Here is a 20,509-nt window from a genome sequence, read left to right as displayed (position 1 = left end):
AAAAAAAGGCCTAAAAATTTGTTTGCCAGTGTGGATCATTCACTTTATAAAAGGGCACCACTTTAAAACTCTGATTGCACTAAAATACTACAAGTAGAGGCATAGCTCTTTGCATATAGGAGAGCTCCAGCATGCTCTGGGAGTTTCCGAATTTGCCCAACAAGATGATTTTCTCTAGTTGATGTCATATTTGTCGAGCAGAGTGGAGCAGTTTGGAAAATTGCCCTGTCATTGAAGGTTGATATCTACACTGCTTGTGATTAATTTATATTTAATTGCTCACCACTTAGTCGAGTCCTGATGCTGATTTTGACCCAAAACATCGGCAAAATCAGCCAAAACCTAGCAAAACCTTGAGCAATGCACACAAAATGCTGGAGGAACACAGCAAGCGTCTCAGCCTAAAATGCTAATAATTTCCTCCTCTCCATAGATGCTGACTGACTTACCGAGTTCCTCCAGCATTTTGTGTGTGCTTGATTAACATATCCAGCATAAACAGAATCTCTTGTGTTTTAACAGTTCCTTTCTATCCACAGATGCTGCTCAACCTACTGAGTTCTCCCGCCAGATTGTTAGTTGCTCCAGTTTGCAGCATCTGCAGTCTCTTGTGACTGCCTTGCATTTATTGTACTTTTTCTGGAGAAATTACACTGCCTTTATTGGGAGATGCTGCTGTAGTTTCTGCTTCCTCCATGTTTTCTGAATACATTGATTTTGCATGCTCTGCAACAGGTTCTTTTCTACCAGTCAAATGTCCCACCCCAACAATGTTTGACTGCTGTGGTGCTGTCAATAACTATTCAAAATCATGAAGAGAATACCACTGTGCTTTACCCAAAGCAGGCAGGGAAGAGACACTAACAGAGCACATTGCAGAAAGGATAAAGGAAATTTAGTTAAATAATCACATGGGAACCTTGCAGAGTTCTCGATGTTCGGAGCTGTTTGAATTGCATCCCCCACCACCCATCTCCTGAATACAATAAACTTCAACAAATGGATTTCTTGAGATTTTGGAGCCAGAGTAGCCAATTTTCCAAACTATTGGATGTTACTCTGACTAGTACCCCCAAAATACTTTTACTTTGCTTTTCTTTAATGTGCTGATGGGTGAGTAATGAACTTGATTGGTGTAAAGAAAGTGGGGAAACATCCTGGACCCTTGTTTTGGCTGCTAACCTAGCTTTGTTCCTGACCCCTGTTGTTCAAGACCCCAACCCCTGCACCTGAAACAGAGTTCAAAATCTGGCCCTAGCAGAAGCTGGAGGGCCACACCCTTCCATGGCCCCTCCCTGCCCATTTTGGGTGCACGTCCTGCTTGCACTCTGGATCCCCATTTCACATTCTGGGCTGATATGCCAGCCATATGCTGGACCGTCAGGTGCCAGATCATTGGAGGTTTACTGTACCTGGTAAATGATTGCTAGGATTGCGGCGTTGAGGTGATAATGACAGAGAATGTAGGGTGAGCTGTCACTATCACTACTTTAGGATCGTTCATCTCCCACCTGTTTGTCAGCTGGACAAGTGATAAAGTGAGAGAAGCCTCATTGTAACGAATCTTTGCCCAATTTGTTCTCCCTGCCCGTTTGAAAACTACTGGATTTTCTGTCCAGAAGAAGATGAAGTTCTAGTTTCTATGACTAAGCAGAGAATTGAGCTTTATTTTAAAAAAAGTGTAGCAAACCAGCCCCAATGTTTCATCATGTATAAGGCATGCAATATACTGCACTGATTTATCGTTTATTTTTCTTTCAGGATCTGGGCAAGCCAGTATTTATTGTCCATCCCTGTTCAAGGTGGTTCACAGTGGCTTATAAGTAAAATGATTATATAAAATACTGATTCATAAAGCCAAGGTCTGACTTACTAATTTGTGCTTCCATGCAAAGACCAACTTTGTCTCCTGGATAATTAAAACAGAGGTATTTCCATTGCAATCACTAATATATTTACCATAAAAAATTTTTGCCAGACAACGGAAATACCTTCATAACATCTACTGTGCAAAATGTAGGGTCAGTGCCTAACATCTTCTTCCTCAGCATTCAGAGTCTGGCTTTGGTCTCATTGGAAAGTTGGCGAGCGCTACTGAGTAAACATGTTGAGCAAAGGAATGTAACACCATGTCCTGTCAACAGAATTGACAGCTGCTGACAGGCGTTAGCGGTCTAATGCCATGTACAAAACAAAGGCAAAGTCAAGGTCATAAATGAAGCAACTGTCAGGGAAGTAACTGCTGTAGAAGCACTACGAGTGTTCTGTTGTTTGCTATTAGTTGTTGAATTCAAACACAAATCTTTGTAGATTTTCAAACAATCCCTAAGGGGCTCTCTGGATCCTCCACTCTTACTACTGAGGTACAGTAAAAGAAATAGAGAGTTATGACTTAGTATTTTTCAGGATTGTCTGAATTTTGAAAGTGCAGGGACGAAAACTGAGATGTTATGATATTCAAAGAATTTGCTTGAGTCGAGGTAGAGGAATTATATTTGCCAAGACAAATCTGAGAAAACAAATTGGAAGAAATACTGACAAGCCTCTTTGTAGGTAGTGAACTGTGGTGATGCAAAATGTCTTCACAGTTATAACTTAGTTGCACATACAACAAAATGCCAAAATAAATTTGCATGTAATTACTATCCTCTCGAAGTGCCTTCAGACATCAGTCATAAATAATAAATTGATCAGATTTGTAGTGACCTTCATGCACGATGTGCTCATTACTGACCACCAGACAGAGTTTGGACTTATGGTGCCCTGTAGCATTTATGCCCCTACTGTCCTCTCGGAGATAGGTCTCCACTTCTTTTGATGTGTCTCATGGTGAGACACCCAGTCTGCTGCCGTACATCTACAGTCCAAGCTCAACCACCTGTAGCTTGATGTCAACCTCCAACAAAGTCAGCACCATTTCCTGCTGCAAGTCATTAAAATGCACTGCATTAAACAGACAAAGGAACAGGGCAGCTAGGTAGTAAGGAAATGGACATGATTGATTTGTTGATGCTTCTTTCCAATCTGACATACATAGATTTAAAAATCTATTTTACAATATTTATTTTGGATTGACTTCTATTAGGGCATTGTGACTGGGTTTTACTGTGACAGTCAGCTACAATGGGATGTGACTGGGAGATATTGACAGTCCACTTCAACGGACTGTGACTGGGTTTTACTGTGATTGTCAGCTACAACGGGATGTTACTAGGTTTAACTGTGATAGTCAGCTACAACGGGCTGTGACTGGGTTTTACTGTGATAGTCAGTTACAACAGGATGTGACTGGGTGAAACTGTGATAGTCAGTTACAACGGGATGTGACTGGGTGAAACTGTGATAGTCAGTTACAACAGGATGTGACTGGGTGAAACTGTGATAGTCAGCTACAATGGGATGTGACTGGGTGAAACTGTGATAGTCAGTTACAACAGGATGTGACTGGGTGAAACTGTGATAGTCAGTTACAACAGGATATGACTGGATGAAACGGTGATAGTCAGTTACAACAAGATGTGACTGGGTGAAACGGTGATAGTCAGTTACAACAGGATGTGACTGGGTGAAACGGTGATAGTCAGTTACAACGGGATGTGACTGGGTGAAACTGTGATAGTCAGTTACAACGGGATGTGACTGGGTGAAACTGTGATAGTCAGTTACAACGGGATGTGACTGGGTGAAACGGTGATAGTTACAACGGGATGTGACTGGGTGAAACGGTGATAGTCAGTTACAACAGGATGTGACTGGGTGAAACGGTGATAGTCAGTTACAACAGGATGTGACTGGGTGAAACGGTGATAGTCAGTTACAACAGGATGTGACTGGGTGAAACGGTGATAGTCAGTTACAACGGGATGTGACTGGGTGAAACGGTGATAGTTACAACGGGATGTGACTGGGTGAAACGGTGATAGTCAGCTACAACGGGATGTTACTGGGTGAAACGGTGATAGTCAGTTACAACGGGATGTGACTGGGTGAAACTGTGATAGTCAGTTACAACGGGATGTTACTGGGTGAAACGGTGATAGTCAGTTACAATGGGATGTGACTGGGTGAAACGGTGATAGTCAGTTACAACGGGATGTGACTGGGTGAAACGGTGATAGTCAGTTACAACAGGATGTGACTGGGTGAAACTGTGATAGTCAGTTACAACAGGATGTGACTGGGTGAAACTGTGATAGTCAGTTACAACAGGATGTGACTGGGTGAAACTGTGATAGTCAGTTACAACAGGATGTGACTGGGTGAAACTGTGATAGTCAGTTACAACGGGATGTGACTGGGTGAAACGGTGATAGTCAGTTACAACGGGATGTGACTGGGTGAAACGGTGATAGTCAGTTACAACGGGATGTGACTGGGTGAAACTGTGATAGTCAGCTACAACGGGATGTTACTGGGTGAAACTGTGATCATCAGCTACAACAGGACTTTTCCTTGCTTCCTGGTAAGGACTAATCAAATCTTTGTGTAAAGAGCAACAGTAACATCCAATTTCCAAAAGAACATCCAAAATCAATGTCTCTTGGTAAGGTTTAGATAGAAGGTTAGTCCCAGAGCATCCAAGGTGAATTTTTGTCTTTTCTTAGGTAGTCCTTCAGGTTCTAAGGAAGACTTGCTTACACTCCACTCACTGCTATTGTCACTTCACTGCCATTCACTCTGCACTACAACATAGTCCCAGTGAATGGGTTTAAGGTTCCCAGTGCAATCCTTTCACCATCCAGATTGGTCATAGTCCAAAGATTTCCACAAGTCTGTGGAGACAATTTATTTTTCCAAGGATGTCTCTCCAAGGATTCTCTGTTTTAAATGGACATCCCTCCATTTAAAGGATGTTTAATCCCTTAGATTAAGGATTTAATCTAATCCTTAATTATTAGGCTGAGGCTGTGCCCTCTTGTCCTAGACTCCCCCACCTTGGGAAACATCCTTTCCACATGTACTCTGTCCAGGCCTTTCAGCATTTGAAAGGTTTCAATGTGATCCCCCCCCCTCATCTTTCTAAATTCCAGCAAGTACAGACCCAGATCATCATCACAGTGATCTCTTGCCATGTAAGACCTCAGAATACATGCCAGGATGTGCAGCAGTGAACCCTCCTTTGCCTTTCAAGCTCACTGCTCTTGCAGGACAACTGCCTCATAGCTCTAACAACCCAGGTTCAGTCCTGTAGAGTTTGCATGTTCTCTCTATGATCACCTGTTTAAACATGAAGTTTTGTGTTATATTTTACTGACTTCAATTATGGTACAAAATGCTGGTTGGTCAGTTAACTGTTTACTGTACAGTGACCCCTAACATGGAGGTCAATGATGGAATGTGATGAGAGCCACAGGGGAGCGGAAATAGAATTATTGTATATAGGTTCTCAATGGTTGGCACAGACACAATGTACTGAAGGGTCTTTATGACTCTACAATCTATGATCTCTATAATTTATGTCGTACTCTGTGTGCCTTATTTTTTTTATTAGTTTTTTTATACATTTTACAAATTAAAAAAAACCCAAATCAAAATGAACATTAATACAGTGCAAAATTAAGCATACAATGACAATATGATACAAAGAAAGAGAATTTTTTAAAAAAAGCACCTAAATTGAAGACAAGTAAACTTAGTATCCTCCCCCAGCCCCACAACACAAAAAAAAAACTCCAGACCAACCACAACACAATATGGAGAACATAAATCAGGACAATCAAACTCCCAGACTGTGAATACACTTAGCAACAGAGGATAATAATGCCTACTACCAGAAAAAAAAGGGAGCTGAAAGCAAGGGACTGAAAAGAAAAAAAAACCCTAGTCAAGAGGAAGGTTGTGAAAGTACTCGATAAAAGGTCCCCAGACCTTATGGAACTTTAAATCCGAATTAAGAACTGAATAATGGATTTTTTCGAGGTCCAAACAGGCCATAATGTCGTTAAGCCATTAAGCATGAGTGGGTGGGGCAACATCTCTCCATCTAAGGAGGATCATGCGTCTAGCCAGGAGAGAGGCAAAGGATAATATTCGGCATTTGGCCGGACTCAGACGTAAATCTGTCTCACCCCAGAAACCGAACAAAGCAATTAAGGGGTTTGGTCCTAGGTGCTGATTCAGAATATATGATAACGTAGTGAAGACATCTTTCCAAAATTTCTCCAAGCTAGGACAGAACCAGTACATATGGATGAGAGAGGCCTCGCCCCTCTTGCATTTATCACAAAGCGGACGAATGTTAGGGTAGAATCGAGATAGTTTAGATTTAGACATATGGGCTCTATGAACAACTCTGTGTGCCTTCTGATACCTCCAGTCATGCTACACTCCAACAGAAACCATGTCTGTGAGAAACTTGTTCATGCAGAAACCAAGCTCAGCTCATACCATGTCACTCCCTGGAGACACTCACAAATTTACTGGGATTCCAGACAGCACTGAACCGCAGCAAAAGCTAGCAACGCCAGTGCCAAACAGTTAATGATTCCTTTAAATAGCATTGGTAGTGGGCCCTACTTATTGCTGAATGCATGTTTGCAATTTCATATTTAAGAAGGGGCATTAACTGAAGCGCTGAGCTCCCAAACAATAGCACTGATGGCAAAGGTTCATGCTGAGTCAAGTTGGGATCTTTTTAAAATTCTGTATATGCAGTGAGGTTAAATCATCCTTATCCATTACTGTTGAACTGGTCCCTAGACTCCGTCAACAAGTGAACTCGAGAAACCGCAGCCACTCGGGAAAAATGATGAGTCCTCATCTACTGAGACACAATGTGAGCAATCCACTGAATTTAAGAGTGTGTTGTATGACTTCTACGGATATTAACCGAGGCAGATTGAAACACTGTGTCAAAGTTCAAAGCAGAGATATCATTCAGCAGGTAGTGTGTCTTTGTATTCATGGATGAAGTTGGTGCGTTGAAAATTATTACTTGAGACCAGCAAAGTTGATTTGTTTTGATTTTACAAAGAGACGTTAGTCAAGAGGTCGATGCAAAGGAAGGTTGTGACAAATCAGACAGCAATGGAATGCTTGTTCGCATTTACTCCATGCAAATGGAAAGGCAGAACATACCATTTCACTTAGTAACAGCATCTAGAATTGAGTCCGGCATAGATAAAGAATTATTTTTCTTTTTTTATTATATCGTCCTTCAGTAAGAGATAATACTGGCCAAACACAGGCTACAGAGTTGTCAGAGCTTGGTTTTGTTTGTATAAACAGGAAAGTTGAAGGTACGTCAGGTCAGAGAACTTTACAGTACAGTAAAGGGCCTTTGGCCCACAGCGTTGAGCTTGCCTTTAATAATGTGTTAATTTCAAGTATCATTTTACAGTCTATCTTTATATAACTGGGAATAGATTATTTGGACAAAAGTGACTTCTTAGTAGATGTTATATCAAGAAACTATTCATAAAACCATAAGACCTTAAGACATAGGAGCAGAATTAGGCCATTTGGCCCATCAATTCTGCTCCACCATTCAGTCATGGCTGGTCCTTTTTTACCCTCCTTAGCCCCACTCCTTGAGCTTCTCCCCATAACCTTTGATGCTGTGTCCAATCAAAAACCTATCAATCTCTGCCTTAAATACACCAAACAACCTGGCCTCCACAGCTGCTGTGGTGACAAATTCCATAAATTTACCACTCTCTGGCTAAAGAAATGTCTCTGCATCTCTGTTTTAAATGAACACCCCTCTATCCAGAGGCTGTGCCTTCTTGTCCTAAACTCCCTCACCATGGGAAACATCCTTTCCAATGTACTTTGTCTCGGCCTTTCAACATTTGAAAAGTTTCAATAAGATCCTCCTTCATCCTTCTAAATGCCAGCAAGTAAAGACCTAGAGCTAACCAACGTTGCTTGTATAATAACCGTATCATTCCCAGAATCATCCTTGTGAACCTCTGAAACCTTTCAAATATCAGCACATCTTTTCAGATGAGGAGCCCAAAACTGTTCACAATACTCAAGATGAGGCCTCACCAGTGCCTTATAAAGCCTCAGCATCACATCCATGTTCTTGTTTTCTAGACCTTTTGAAATGAATGCTGACATTGCATTGCCTTCCTCACCACCGACTTAACCTGCAAGTTAACTTATAGGGTGCTCTGCACAAGGATTCCCAAGTCCCTTTGCATCTCAGATTTTTGGATTTTCTCCCCATTTAGAAAATAGTCTACATAGTTATTTCTACTACCAAAGTGCATGACCATGCACTTCCAACCTTGTATTTCATTTCCCACTTTCTTGCCCATTCTCCTAATCTGTCTTAAGCCCTTCTGTTTCCTCAGCACTACCAGCCCCTCCACCAATCTTGGTATCATCTGTAAACTTGGCAACAATGCCTACTATTCCATCATCTAAATCATTAATATACTGCATAAAAAGAAGCAGTCCCAACATTGACACCTGTGGAACACCACTAGTCACTAGCAGCCAACCTGAAAAGGATCCCCCTCACTGCCTCCTACCAATCAGCCAAAGCTCAAACCATGTTAGTAACTTTCCTGTAATACCACGGGCTCTTGACTTGGTAAGCAGCCTCATGTGTGGCACCTTGTCAAAGGTCTTCTGAAAGTCCAAATATACAATATCTGCTGCAACCCCTTTATCTATTCTACTTGTAATCTCTTCAAAGAACTCTAACAGTTTCATCAGGCAAGACTTTCCCTGAAGGAAGCCATGCTGACTTTGTCCTATCTTGCCACGTGTCACTAAGTACTCCATAACCTCATCAATTGACTCCAACATCATCCCAACCACTGAGGTCAGTCTAACTAGTGTTTAATTTCCTTTCTTAGAGTGGAGTGACATTTGCAATTTTCCAGTCCTCTGGCACCATGCCAAATTCCAATGATTTTTTGAAAGCTCGTTGCTAATCCCTCCACTATCTCTACCATTACATCTTGCAGAACCCTAGGGTGCAATTCAACTGCTCCAGCTTAGGTCTTTCAGCTTTTTGAGCACTTTCTCCCTTGTAATAGTAACTACACTCACTTCTCTTCCCTCACACCCTGCAACATCAGGCAGACTGCTAGTATGTTCCATGGTGAAGACTGATGCAAAATACTCATTTAGTTCATCTACCATCTCTGTGTCCCCTGTTAGTATTTCCCTGACCTCATTTTGTAGCAGTCCTGTATACACTCTCATCTCTCCTTTATTTTTATGTACTTGAAAAAGCTTTTGCTATTCACCCTGATATTGTTTGCCAGCTTGCTTTCATATTTCATCTTTTATCTTTTCCCTCCTAATGATTCTTTTAGCTGTTTTCTGTAGGGTTTCTAAAAGCTTCCCAATCCTCTATCATCCTGCTAATTTTTGCTTTGTTGTATGCCCTCTCTTTTGATTTTACATTTGCTTTGACTTCCCATGTCAGCCACGGTTGTACTACTTTGCCATTCATTGTTTTTAGAATACATCTATCCTGCACCTTCCTCATCTTTCTCAGAAACTCACACCATTGCTGCTCTGCTGTCACCCCCACCATCATCTCCTTCCAATTTATTTTGGCCAACTCCTCTCTCATGCTGCTGTAATTTCTTTTACTCCACTGAAATACTGCTATGTCAGACTTTACTTTCTACCAATCAAATTTCAAGCTGAACTCAATCATGTTGTGATCACTGCCTCCTAACAGTTCTTCTGTGTTAAGCTCTCTAATCACCTCCGGTTCATTATATAACACCCAATCCAGTTGATGCACCATCAATAACTCTCGGAGATGGGAGGTGAACCATAGGCTTTTATTAGCAGCAAAATGGAGCACAGCATCTCAGAGACTGAGGGGGGAGCAGTGCCCCTAATCGCCTTTATACAGGGGTCTGTGGGAGGAGCCACAGGAGCAGTCAGCAGAGGGGCATGTCCAGACAGGTAGATGTAGTTTACCACACCAGTATAGCTGATCCCCTATTAGGCTTTAAAAGTCATTTTGTAGGCATTCAACAAACTCAATATTTTGAAATCTATTACCAAGCTGATTTTCCCAATCAATGTGCATGTTGAAATCTTCCATGATTATCATAACATTGCCCGTTTGACATGGCTTTTGTATTTCCCATTGTAATCTCTGGTCCACCTCACACTGTTGGGAGGCCTATATACATAACTGCCATCAATGTCCTTTTACCCTTGCAGTTTTCTTAATTCAACCCCAAGGATTCAGCATCTTTCTGATCCTCTGGCACATCTTTCTTCTGACTTGATGCCATTCTTTATCAGTAGAGCCACACCACCCCCTCTGACTACCTTCCTATCCCTCTGATACAATGTGTAACCTTGGACATTCAGCTCCCAACTACAGCCATCCTTCAGCCACGATTCAGTGATGGCCACAACATCATACCTTGCAATCTATAATAGTGCAATAAGATCATCCACCTTATTTCTAATACTTATAGTGTCTCTAAGAAGTATTAACACCTCCCCCCCCCACTGCCTTGGAAGTTTTCTTGTTTCATTGTTTACAGCATTGAGTCACAATGGATCTAATTTGGCTTTTTGACACAGATCAACAGACTCTTTCACATCGAAGTGAAAACAGATCTCTACAAAGGGATCGAAATTAATACAAATATAAAACAGAAAATAATTGATTGTGTAAGTATTTACCCTCATTTAATATGATACACCAAGTCATCACTGGTGCAGCCAACGGGCTTTCAAAGTCACATAATTAGTTAAATGGAGATCTGTTTTTGGAAACCTGTGTGCAGTCAAGGTGTTTCAATTGATTGTAGTAAAAATACGCCTGGAAGGTCCAACTGCTGGTGAGTCAGTATCCTGGCAAAAACGACACCATGAAGACAAAAGTACACTCCAAGCAACCATGTTACTGAGGACCACAAGCCAGGAGGTGGATACAATCATCAAGAAATGGAAAGAATATGGCATGGCTGTAAATCTGCACAGAGTAGGCTGTCCTCAAAAACTGAGTGATTGTGAAAGAAGTGAACTAGTGACAGAGGCCACCAAGAGACCTATGACAATTCTGGAGAAGTTACAAGCCTCTGGCGCTGAGATGGGAGAGACTACACATAGAACAACTGTTGCCTGGGTGCTTCACCAGTCGCAGTATCATGGGAGAGTGGCAAAGAGAATGCCACTGTTGAAAAAAAGCTCACATGAAATCTCAACTAAAGGTTGCCAGGAGGCATATGGGAGACTGAAGCCAGCTAGAAAAGGTTATAAAGTCTGATGAAACCAAAATAGTGCTTTTTGGCCAACAGACTAATCGCTATGTTTGGCATAAGCCAAACACCACACATCATCAAAAACACACCATCTCTACTGTGTAGCATGGTAGTGGCTGCATCAGGCTGAGGGCTTGTGAAGGTAGAGGGTAAAATGAACGCAGCAAAATACAAGGTCATTCTGGAGGAAACCTGATTAAGTCTGCAAGAGAACTGCGACTTGTGAGAAGATTTGCTCTCCAGCAAGACAATGACCCCAAACATAAAGCTAAAGCTTCATAGAAATGGTTTAAAAACAAGGTAATGCCCTGGAGTGGCCAAATCAGAGTCCAGAACTCAATCCAATTGAGAATTTGTAGCTGCACTTGAAAAGGGCTGTTCACTCACAATCCCCATGCAATTCAACAGAGCTTGAGCAGTTTTGTAAAGAAGAATGGGGAAAAATTGTAGTGTCTAGCTGTCCAAAGCAGATAGAGACACATCCACACAGAGTCAAGGCATTAACTGCTGAGAGAGGTGCATCTACCAAATACTGACTTGAAAGGGGTGAATATTTTTGCAATCAATTATTTTGTGTTTTATATTTATAATTAATTTAGACCAATTTGTAGAGATTTGTTTTCATTTTGACACGAAAGAGTCTTTTTCTGTTTATCAGTCTCAATAAAAGCAAAATTAAATCCACTGTGTTTCAATGTTGTGAAACATTTTTTTTTAACACTCAACAGTGCACTATACCACAGCCTATGCAGTTCCCAAATGCAGATGCCTGGAGAAATTGGTGTCTGTCACATTTTGTGCAAGGATTCAGGTGGAACAGGTTTAAAGTTTAAAAGTCTGCAAGTTCGGAGCAGTGGATGAAGGGCTGACATGGAAATGAAGAAACATATAGGGGAAGAGGGAAATGCATCTCTTTGGTATGATCATTGACACTGATGAAAACCGGTATTACGAGAAACCCAAAACCTCTGCAAGCCACAGGCACATAACTATAGCAGTAATCGTCACACTTCTTACTGTGCAAAGCTGAAAGATAAAAAAAGATAAATACTGTAAGATGCAACAATAATATGTGAAATATGCAGAGCATTAAAAACTCAGACAACCCAATTCAGCCATCCCAATGTGGTCCCTTGAATTGATGACTTCTGCCTGACTTGTAGTGTTTGCAATTTGTTAAATGGTGGGTGGTGGGGATGTTTTAAATAAAGGTTATTTGTCCTACATTACTGCTTCACATTTTGTAAATTAAATGATATCATCATGTACATTATGCATTGTTAGGGCATAATCTGGAGTAAGGTTATAGAGCAAAATATTAACTTCAGCAGCCAATCTTGGATTGTAGAATAAATTTAAAATGCAGCCCTGGATAATAGTTTCCTGAAGCTGTGACACCAGTTCATTGAAATCCAGGCAATGCTGATTAACATTTATTTTGGGTATCTTGAGTGTGGGTGCAAAGAAGGAGATGTGAAAATTACATGTAATTCAAAGGAAGTATTGTAGGTACAGTACATTGTAACTATAGAATTGTCCTTTGATTTTTAACATATAAAATCCCATGTAGTATTGGGTCAACCAGGCCTCTTCCTTTGAGAGTGTCCCATTCTGTATCCACTAGCTTCAGTGTCTTTCTGTTGACTTTGTTCATGTTACAACATTTGGGGTTCGGCTGGGATACCTTCTTGTGACCCATCGTGAGGCCAGTAATCTCAGCAGCCTAAGTGGGTAAGTATTAGCACTCACACTTGTATCTGTTCGGGTCAGTGGCTATGGGATCATAAGGTATCACAAACACAGTAGAGAGCCAAACAAGTAGATATAGAAGTAGTGTGGTATGTGTAAGCGTCTAAACATTAATGTGTTAATTTGGTGAGACAGGGCCAACAGTTGTGAAGGATAGTTACCGTCGGTTTGGGATGCTAGTGGGATGCATGCATATTTATTCTGGGAGCCGTACTTTGGCAGACATATTTACGAGTTTGTGCTTTAACAAATGTCTAATCTTGGTGTAACAGCTAGATGAAAGGAATATAACAGGCATTATGAATTCAGGTGCATATAACCATATAACAATTACAGCACGGAAACAGGCCATCTCAGCCCTTCTAGTCCTTGCCCAATGTTTACTCTTACCTAGTCCCACTGGCCCGCACTCAGCCCATAACCTTCCATTCCTTTCCTGTCCATATACCTATCCAACTTTACTTTAAATGACAATACCAAACCTGCCCCTACCACTTCTACTGGAAGCTCGTTCAACACAGCACCACTCTCTGAGTAAAGAAATTCCCACTCGTGTTACACTTAAACTTTTGCCCCCTAACTCTCAACTCATGTCCTCTTCTTTGAATCTCCCCTACTCTCAGTGGAAAAAGCCTATCCATGTCAACTCTATCTGTCCTTCTCATAATTTTAAATACCTCTATCAAGTCCCCCCTCAACCTTCTACACTCCAAAGAATAAAGACCTAACTTGTTCAACCTTTCTCTGTAACTTAGGTGCTGAAACCCAGGTAACATTCTAGTAAATCTTCTCTGTACTCTCTCTATTTTGTTGACATCTTTCCTTTAATTCGGTGATCAGAATTGTATACAATACTCCAAATTCGGCCTTACCAATGCCTTGACAATTTTAACATTACATCCCAACTCCTATATAGGTGGCAAATTACAGAGTACATATTCAGTGGTTTGAAATATGTACTGTTTAATTTCTGTCCGTCATTTATATTTTGCATAGTGTGGGAATTAGTGTGTTGGTATCTTAGGGGCAGGTTTTACCCAGATATATTGACCCAGGTGACCAGATATATTTACCCAGATGACACCTATTGAGGTCAGGCAACATCAGGTGGAGAATCTAGATGACCCAAGCCAACTTTTGAACTTGATTACGACCATCCACAAGCCCTTTAACCCTGGGGAGAAGTAGAGCATTTTGTCACAGTTGCTCTCACTTAAATTCGCATGTGGGAATTCAGAATTCAGGCAGAAGCTCAAGGAAGTACTTGAAATCCACCAGTTGCACCACAAAGATAAAAACAAGCTGGTAAAAACGAAGCTCCCAAGGAATATGTGGGACAGTATGGCCCAGGGGGTGCAAGATGGTATATGGTCACCTACCAGGAATGCCGGCAATGAAGAGATATATTGCTTTTTTTAAGGGGGAAATGAGGCAGTGACTTGGAAGAGGTGAGAGTAACTGGGGAATGGTAATGACAGTGTTTCAGAGAGCTGATGAACCTGCCATGGATTATGCAGAACATAAATATTGAGCACGAGGAATATTCCAGGTTGGATAAACCAGGGAAAGATGACCCAGTCTTCCTGAAAACGCTGAAGGAATGCCTGAGTTTTAGATTTGGGGAGCTTGACTTACTCCATGATGGTGGGGGGAGGAAATTGGAAAGTGGCTGTAGTGAATGTGGCTGCTGTGACGTCTCAGAGAATTGCATCATGTGCCAGCAGCTGGGGCACATAGTAAAGAATATTTGTGGGAGGGTAAAGGAGATGATTTGTTACAGCTGTGGCTTCTCAGGCTGTGGTTGGAGGCAATGTTCTGAAAAGAGGGCAAAGTGTGAGAATCTCTCACCAAAGCTGGCAAAATCCACAGCAGTGCCCTCTCTTTCTGATTTAGATGCTGACCAGATGATAGAGCTGGTGAGGTCAGACAGGCGTGACAGCCACCTCTATTGCCAGTGGAGGTCATCCACAGGTGTAACTAGAAGTTTATTAAGGGGCCGGCAATTGAAATGTTAGGGGACACAGGGTCGTCAGTATCAATAACTTATCTACCCGCGACTGGAGAGGCAATTTACATTACCAGTGCCGGAGGTGAAACGATGAAGGCGGAGTGAAGTCAGCCCCAGGTACTTGAGATTGAGGGAGTTCAACTTCCTGTAGATCTTTGGGTGTGCCTAAATAATGAAGGTAATATCCTGGGGAATAGGCACACTGGCAATCATAGTCTCAAGAAAAGGAGAAATAACATGGAAAGACAGGGACAGAGAACAGGTGCGAACCACAAAGGATCTAACGTGGTCCACAAAGAGACAGCAGCTTCAGGTAGGGAGGAGAGACAGGGTGATGTGTGGGAAACATGTCAGGAAGTTCCAAGGGTAGGGCCCAAGCACAGTCAGGTTCTGTTAGAAATAACGCAGCTGCCTGAGGAGGTAGTAGTGATTAAAGTAAAGAATCACCAGAAAGGGGATAGTAAGAAGACAAACAGGACCAAGTGGACAAACATCAATGTGAGTTGGGCAGCAGAAGAACAAGAAGCAACAAAAATTATGAGTGTACAGAAAGAAAATACAACTGCTAAATTAGCAAGATTACTTGCAGATGCTGTAACCAGGGTAACACATTGGAGGATCAAGCAAAGCAGCAGTGACATATTGCAGAGCCCGAGGGAGGGAAGATAGTCTTCTTACAGCCAAGTGACCAAGTCATAGCAAGGGAGCTGGTTGAAAAGATAGGTTTCACTCCCAGGTGGATGTGAGTGACACTATGTGAAAAACTTCGCTCATGCAAAATTACATTGTGCTCACAAATGGGAGGAATTTCAATAGGATATGGTAGCTGTTGTGAAAAATCAAATGTATTTTCCTTGCATGATTTAAACTTTGAGGAAAACCCAAAAGAAGTGAATTTTCAAAATATTATTTATCTAGTCTTACAATATTAATTCACCACCAAATTGTTTGCCATAAGAAGAGCAGAACTGTACAAGGGTTATATCATCAGATTCTCACTCTTTTTTTTAAACCTAACATCCCAAGACTCACCAATGCTTTCCCACTATTTACAAGGTACATCAGGAATATGATGGAACACTTTCCACACGTTTGGTTGAGTGTGGCTCCAACTACAGCCAGAACAAGGCAGTTCACTTGATAGACTCCATTCAACTATCCAAAAATTAACTTCCTCAGCCGTTGGTGCACTGCTTAGTCATCAACAAAATCAGCTTGTCAAAGCTATTGCAACAAGACACCTAGCTCTCCATCCTCCCAACCTGACAAATATTTATTGACCATTCAACGCTATCCTTGGGAAAGTCTTGGTGAGACAGCTTGAACTACTGCAGTCCTTCTAATAAAGGCCCTTTCACAGTCATTCAGTGTATGGTTCCAGAACTTAAACCCAGCAAGAATGGAGCAATGATGATATAATAACAAGCCAGGAAAACACATAGCTTGGAGGGGAATTTGAAGACGTTGAACCCCCATATCTACCTCTTTCTTTACCTTCAAGAAATAATGTATATGATTTCAAGGGGAACATTGTGGTGTCCCCACTTGTCTGCTGTCATTTTACTTCTTAACACTATAAAGTGTAGGTTTGAACTATGCCATCACAAAAGCCTTCACGTGTAACCACACTGCATTTTACAGATATTGAGGAGGCCCCAAATGACTACAAGAATCAGCCACTGAAGCCCTACACTCAAGAGAATGCAAACAGTCTAAAAATTGCTGAGTCCTCTCTTGGTAAACATGAGCAATCTACTGGATTTAGGAATGTGCTATAGGGCGCCTACAGATATTAACAGTATAGCATATCACACTTATTAATACCAAAGCTCACATTTAATTATTTTTAATGGATATTCCCCTACAGTATAATGAATTTTCCAGTGAACCTTCTGAGTATATAAAGAGTGTGAGAAACACAAACCCATGAGTTTTAAGGAAATGTAAGAAACAGGCAGATGCCAGACCATCTGGATTTCTAAGCAATCAGATCATGGATTCTTTAAGGTTACAGTATCTAGAAGTCACACCCTGCCCCTCTTGAATCCGTGATTTCCTCTAGAGTATCCATAAATTTATCCTCCTCCCTTAACTACAATTTGTTTGTTAACTTAGTTTTACAGCCTACAATCAGTATTTGCCATCACATGCACTGTAAAGCTGGCAGTAACCTAAAGTTTTGCACGTACGTCAATTAACAGCAGAAGTTGCTGAAGGCGATCCAACATTTTACCATAAGCTGCCCTGTTAGATTTTCACCACAGTTAAAGAGATCAGTGATCTGATTAAATTTTCAGATATTAACTAATTATTTGGCTAATTAGTTAACTGTTAAGTACACATTGTTGAAGGGGTCAAAACTGAGATTTCAATGGTGTACTCTGTGACGTATTGCTCTCTCTGCTTCTCTGCCTCATTTCTTTTGCTTTTTTTTTCTCTTGCATTGTTTACTCTTAGCAAACTCACTGGCTCTTAAAAATGTTTTATATCACTCTTAATGAAAAAGCGGAATGGATTTTAAAATAAAATATATATGCAACGTGTTCAATGTGTGCATTACAATCTTTAGGGTTCTACCGTTTTTAAAAATATTTTAAAAGCTCTTTAAAAATTGGCTATTTTTCTTTCTAATTTTCTGTTGAAATCACAACTCCGAGAGGCCAGAAATCCTCTTGAACCGGTGGATGAGAGGAACTGCCCTCAGAAACGGGGGGAGCTCACACCATGGATATTGCTACATTCTGCCCCCTTCATTGTCAGCAGCAAGAAACTTTTCTTACTTATTGATGAAAAGATCCATGCGATTCATCTTGTGTCCAATTATTGGTGCAGGATATTCTGGGCCTGACTACCTTCATCATCTTCATCAATCATCTTTTCTTCCCAGGGTGTGGCTTGCTGGTGGTGGTATAATGTTCAGTTCCATTTGCATTTCTTTGGAAAATGATGCAGTCTGGATATGTATGCAGCAGGACCGAGACAAGAAGACTACTAAACAGCAAGCAATGTAAGTTCCATTCTATGACCATCTCTAACAATACTGTTATCCTTGATGTTCAGTGGCATTCCCATCACTGATTATCCCACATCAATAACAAAAGAATCTCCACTGCCCAAAATGCAAATGGAACAGCCACACAAATACTCCCTCTGAAACAGCAGGTCAGAGGCTGCATTTCCTCTGACTTTCTGTAATCCTTTCCACCATCTACAAAACCAGGTTCGGAAATGAAAGAATGCTCTCCTCTTTCATGGATGACTGTAGGAGCCAGCACTCAAATGAATGTTATCCAGGGTAAAGCAGTCTGACACCCCTTAATGTTCCTTCCCTCCACCTATTTTGTAGGTGTTATTCCTGTCATGTCTAACTCCTGCAGAACACACGGCAATAATTTGACAAGGCTTCCTAGATAGCATTGCCCAAACTGTGATTTATTATATCAAGTGCAGATATGAGAATAGTGATGTTACAACCACCATTTTAAAAAATCCATGTTGCCTGCATTGCTGACTTGGTAATTTCTATATGCGCATGGTTGAGACATTCTGACTGATTGCATCACCACCTATGGAGACTCTGATGTACAAGGTCACAAGAGGCTGCACAGGGCTGATGACTCAGCCAGCTTGATCAGAGGCACAATGTTCCCAGGCATTAAGGACATCTTCAAAAGGTGGTCACGAACAACCCTCACCATCCAGGTCACAACCTGTTCTCACTACTGCATTAGAGAGACATTCAGGGAGCTGGTAAGATCAGGAGTAAATCGGAAGGGAAACAAGCCTGAAGACCCACACTCAATGATTCAGAAACAGCTTTTTCCTCTCCACCTTCTGATTTCTGAATGGTCCACGAACACATGAACACCACCTCATCAATCCCTATTTGTATTATTTACTTATTTTTGTAATTTCACAAGATCACAAGACAAAGGAGCAGAAGTAGGCCATTCAGCCCATCGAGTCTGCTCCACTACTCCAGCATGAGCTAAACTATTCTCCCATCCAGTTCCAATTTCTGGCTTTTTCCCCATATCCCTTGATACCCTGACTAATTAAATACCTATCAATCTCCTCCTTAAACAACCTCAATGATTGGGCCTCCATAGCTGTATGTGGCAATGAATTCCATAAATCCACAACCCTCTGGCTAAAAAAATTTCTCCTCACCTCTGTTTTAAATGGGTACCCTCTAATTCTAAGACTGTGACCTCTTGTCCTGGACTCACCCACCAAGGGAAACAGCCTTTCCACATCTACTCTGTCCAACCCTTTCAACATTCGAAATGTTTCTATGAAATTATAGTGATTGAAACTATGAATTTATAGCGATTTTATCGCTTTGCTTTGTACAATTGCTGCAAAGTAACATATTTTATGTCATATAAGTCTGGTATTTGAATGAATTACCATTCCTTCATTGCAATGGGCCATTGGAAATTCCTACTCAATAGCAGTGTGGGAATACCATATAATAACACTGTATGAGTTTAATATAACCATATAACAATTACAGCACAGAAACAGGCCATCTCAGTCCTTCTAATCTGTGCTGAACGCTTACTCTCATCAGTGTCTTGTCAATGAGCCCTAAATCCGCAAAGGGAAATCACTTTATTTCCCTTGTACTCTTCCTGCTCTGTTGTTCTTCTGCTTAAATGCTTGAGCAACTCCCCTGGTGCAGAGCATTCCCCAACACTCAGAGACACAGACCTATAAATCCTGATGAGACTTTCCCATCAATTTTCTTGCTCACAGCAGGCTCAGCATTTGGTATTTTCCCTCCCTCTGTTACATCGTCACTTTTTACTCTGTGACTTGTCTGATTCTTTGTCCTCATTTATCTTGCTTTATCTTGTTTCCTTTTGTATTGTTTTCCCTCAGATTTACTCCTGATCTCACCAGCTCCCTAAATCCCTCTTTCACTGTTTTATTGTTGTCCTTTTGTACTTACCCCTCCTCCACCCTTCCACTGTACTTATTTTTGGAGATTTATAGAGCAATCTTTTAGATGTCAGGGTCTGAATTCCAACAGATGGTCTGGCCGAGATTAGAAGCTCACTGTATAAGGAAATGCTGATAAATAAAGCTTTCCCTCTGATTATTCTCAACTAGATGAAACTAGGTTGCTTGTGTCATGGACAGAATAGTTCAATAAAACCATGAATGCTACCTTGCTATTTACACAAAAGGCTTGAGGAACTCAGCAGGTCGGGCAGCATTTATGGAAATGAATGAACAGTCAACATTTTGGGCTGAGAAGACGCCAGAATAAAAAGGTGGGGGTAGGAGAGGGAAGATAGCTCGGAGGTGATAGGGGTTTAGCCAGCTGGGTGGGGGAGATAATGAGCTGGAGAGGAAGGAATCTGATAGGACAGGAGAGTGGACCATGGAGAAAAGATAGGAGGGACACCAGCAGGAGGTGATAGGTAGGTGAGAAGAGGTAAGAGACCAGTGTGGGGAATAGAAGAGGGAAGAGGGAAGGAAAAAATTTTACATGAATTCAATATTCATGCCATCTAATTGGAGTATAGCTAGACAGAATATGAGGTGT

The sequence above is a fragment of the Hypanus sabinus genome, chromosome 8 (genome assembly GCF_030144855.1).
Source record: "Hypanus sabinus isolate sHypSab1 chromosome 8, sHypSab1.hap1, whole genome shotgun sequence".
NCBI classification, from domain to species: Eukaryota; Metazoa; Chordata; class Chondrichthyes; order Myliobatiformes; family Dasyatidae; genus Hypanus; species Hypanus sabinus.
The sequence above is the reverse complement of the archived record's forward strand: the minus strand, read 5'-3'. Positions refer to the sequence as shown.